Source organism: Cetorhinus maximus, chromosome 2 (genome assembly GCF_964194155.1).
Source record: "Cetorhinus maximus chromosome 2, sCetMax3.hap1.1, whole genome shotgun sequence".
NCBI lineage: Eukaryota > Metazoa > Chordata > Chondrichthyes > Lamniformes > Cetorhinidae > Cetorhinus > Cetorhinus maximus.
In genome coordinates, this window is record NC_135880.1 from 120,380,901 (window position 1) to 120,385,237 (window position 4,337).

Below are 4,337 nucleotides of genomic sequence, written 5' to 3' on the forward strand. Positions count from 1 at the left end.
GACACTTTAAGAGACTTAAGCGAAATTTAATTACAAATATCAACATTATTTACAGTGAATGAACACCTGTACAACCATTGTGCTTTCAGCACTTTAATTTTTCAAACTCCAGAATTACATCCCGACACCCACAGCAGAGGTGGAGGCAGGCTGCTGACTACTATGCCCTGTTGACTGAGATGGTTTTGGCGGGCATCCTCTGGAAGCCCGGGGCCTGGAGGGTCCCAGCCTGCTAAGGGCCTCCTGCTCAGGGGCAGGTGCACCCTCCTTGGCCTGACTGGAGTTGCTGGAATCACAAGCAGAGGGGATTTGGAACGGCAAGACAACCTTGGGGACTCCTGGGTTGAAGGCCCTGCGGTGTCCAGCTGATGCTTCTCCTCCCTGTTGGTGCCTGAGGGCCCATCTATAACTCCTTGAGGAGAAGGAGCACGTGGAGGGAGGCCAAGGTGCCCTGTCTCCTTCTTGCTGAGTCACTGCTGGAACACACCTACAGCTAGAGGGATGGAGTGCAGGTCCGAGCGCAAATCCAGCAGAAACTACTGGACCTGGGACTCCAACACAGCCGTCACCCTTTCTATGGAGAGGTCGATGCACTCACATGCCAAAGCCGCTACATCAGACAGAACATGGACAGATTCCTCCATCCTTCATTCCAGTCTGGTGATAGCCTCTGACAACTCTGCTTGATGTTCCCTTGCCTGTCTTGGCATCTCCAATATTTGGCTTAGGCCCTTTTGCACAGGCTTGTCATCAGGCTCGGACTCTTCAGGGGCGTGATCTCCACCAGTCCTCTGATGCCAGAGACCTCGGCTATCACTGCATCAACATTCTGTGGGTATGTGTCTGTGGGGTGATTACCAGATTGAGCTTATGCTAGAACTTGGACCAACCGAAGTGTGTGTATCTGTGCTGGTGGAGGGTGCAGGTGAACACAGTGATGGCTGCCCTTCAGATGGATCCTCAGCTGAAGAGGACCGGGTCTGGGGCTGAGGCATTGGCTCGATAGATGCCTCCATATTTTCTTGCTGGTGCCTGGAATAGAGAAAAGACAGAATTAGTGATTGACTAGGCACTAGAAAGTCAAAAAAGAATGAAACCGGACAGACTACCCGGCATCGACCTAGGCACCAGAAACTACAACGGCAAACTCAGCCCTGTCAACTCTACAAAATCCCCCTTACTAACATCTGGGAGCTTGTGCCAAAATTGGGAGAGCTGTCTCAAAGCCTACTCAAGCAACAGCCTGACATTGGGCGGAATCACCCTAGATTTGCACTAAGTGCGGTAGAGGGCATGATAAAAGATGTTTTACCCGCTGGTCGCAATGGCAGGTTGTTGTGCCATATTGTCCTCTTCCCACCTCATAAATTGGCCCACCACACTTTACCTCACCAATTTTTCATACCAGGCACCATATTTAAAATGCAGCCATGCGCACAATTCTCAATGCTTGCAGCCCAGGACTGCTCTGGTGAAGACATGGCCCCAAAAGCCAGGAGGATTGCAGCCCCCTGATTTAGTGACACATCACTGGGATGCCTTCTGGGTGCCATGGAGACTCGCTGTGAAGACCTCTACCCCTGCTCTTGCCGCAAGTGACCCATCAGTCTCACCACGCCAGTTTGGGAGGTGGTGGCAGAGGTGGTCAGTGCCAACACTGCACACAAAAGGTCGGCCATCCAGTGCAGAAAATGGGTGAATGGTCTTATCTGTGCCACAAGGTAAGTCAACCATCTCATCAATCTCAACTGACACACTCAGAAGCACATTCACTGACATCTCACTCACTGCCAGCTCAAAGGACATATACACCACCACCTTCATCTGGCCTCATCTCCTCTGGAGACTGCCTCCTCATGCCCGTCCATGGCTCCACTCTGCACACACGCATGCCTGGCATCTTTCTCATTTTGTCTGGCATGCGTCTTGCTCACACCCTCTCCATCCGTCTTAATGCAGAACAAAATCGCATACAATCACTGGGAGAGGTCCTAGACCCGGGGTGGAGTGCCAGACATCAAGGTCCTCACTCCATTCGTGAGTCACGGATTGGAGCTGGCTGGAGAGGACATCAGCCGTTCCTGCGGTGATGGTGAGGTCAGCATCGAACACGCACTTGAGCATCCTGCACCACATGATCCCTATCTCAATGCTACTCTGAGTCCACTCTTCTGTGTTCAACACAACTGCAGAGATTAATAATCTCCACCTTCTCTCCTAGGCACATCTGCCACGTCGCCCTCAGGTAAACTTGAGCCCAACACCAGCATCTCGGATGAGGATCCTGAGGGCAGCACCGTTGAAGACCTATCACAGCGCTCACCAACACACTCCACCAGCGCAGCGACGCATACCTTGGTGGGACCTAGATGTAGGTCAGCCTCGGGATCACAATCTGGTGAGCACACCATGCAATCTGTTCCACAGCAGGCGGAGGCAGGGGCATCCTCGGTCATTGGCACTCAGAGGCCTACTGGAGGAAAGGAACCTGCTGACTTTGAGTCACATGATGAGCCTGTGGACTGGTCCTCAGTCAAGTGGTCGAGCTGCAAAGACAATCATGGGAACATCAGGAAGGGTTGTCTGGTGCACTCCTCAGATTGTAATGGATGATGGAGGAGTCTGTCCACCTTCAGCTTGAGGTGCTGGTGCCAGCATGCCGACGCATCAAGGTCAACACTGGCAGGATGGCAGCCTTCATGGAGACCTTGATCCAGGATATCAGTCCTGCACTGCTGAGCGGGCTGAACTCCATTGCTGATGCCATAGTTGGCCTCCAACAGTGTCATGCGAGAGGGGTGCAGGGCAGCCCAATCTCACTCCGGCTTTCCCTTCTCCTCAAGGAGCCAGCCAAGGGCCAATGTGCACCCATAGGGAGAAGGGTCAGCAGCTCAACACCCCGGGGCCATCAACCAAGGTGACTCTGGCCAATCTAAATCCCCTCTTCCTGTCACTCCTGCAACTGAATGCCTCCACCTCCACTGTGAACGTCAGGGGAGCAGCAAGATGTAATAGCAGGGTTAGAAAGGTTGAGAAGATGTAATTGCAGAACCCGTGTTATGAGCACAGCCGGTGTTAATTGCTGCACCAACTAACTCCCAGGGGGAAACTTGGCTTACCCTTTTTTTTCATATTCTGAAAACAAGAAGGCAGCATACTGATCTCACAGCAAGATGTCCAGTAAACACTTTTGGGATTTTAAAATTAAAAGTAAAAGTTTTATTAACAAGAATAAAAGAAAAGTTAAGCATACAAGACTATAGTTGCACAGATAAAATCAGTCTTACAGCACATTCACCCAAAAGACTTCCTACTTGGCCAGACCCACAAGTAAATAACATCCAGGCGACACTCCCCTATAACTGTTATAAAAATCCAGTAATATTACCCAAGGCAGACTGCTGTAGCTTTAATAAAGGCAACCCACATGACCTCTAACTCTATCCTACTCTGCTGTGGAAATCCAAGGCTTCAGAACCGGACTACTTGTTGCAGCCCAAGACTTCTCTGGCTTGACTGGATGGCTAATTCAAATTGTCTTTTCTTCCAACCTAAGCTGTTTCCAGGAGATCTTCCTCACACAACCACTAGCCCACAGCTACCTTAAGCTTTCTACAGTAACTCTAAAATATCTTTTTCCCCTTTTCATCTCAGGCTCCATTGTTGTTACACCTCTTTGAAACTCAACCCTTCCAAATATAAAATATTTCATGTTTCTATTTTTCTTTGCTTTCAGGCCAATAAAATGTAATATATCCTCTTCTTTTTACCTATGGGACTCCTCTGACTTCCCTTTGATATTCAAACTTAAATTCTCAACTTATCTAAAAATGCAAATGATACATCCAATGAATTCACTTGTACTTCAAACCTAATGCCTCTATCCTTTTCATGTTTTAAAACCCCCAGACAACCTGTCTCCTCATAACCTTTGCCCAGCTCAACTAAATCATTCACACACAGACACAGACACACTGCCTTCTTTACAGAATAACACATTATTCTCCAAAAATATTTTTTAAAATAACCTTAATTTTTCACACTGGGTACAGGTGTTAATCAGTTGTACATAAAATTCACGATTGTAAATAAAGTCCCAAGAATGTCTCCTTGCCTAAAGCTCCTTGTTATGATGAGCAGTGTTCATGTCACTCGGATAAGAAACCTTGGTTCTGCACAAGATAAAGGTGGGTGTCTCAGTCCAGGGCCTCTTCCCTGTGTAATGTGTAACCTTCAGCCCAAAATGATGGTCCAGCTTCACACTCGCTGGACACATTAGTGATGCCTGTGCCTCGATGGTACTTGTCATTGCTGCCAGAATGTTGTGGGCAAACGTC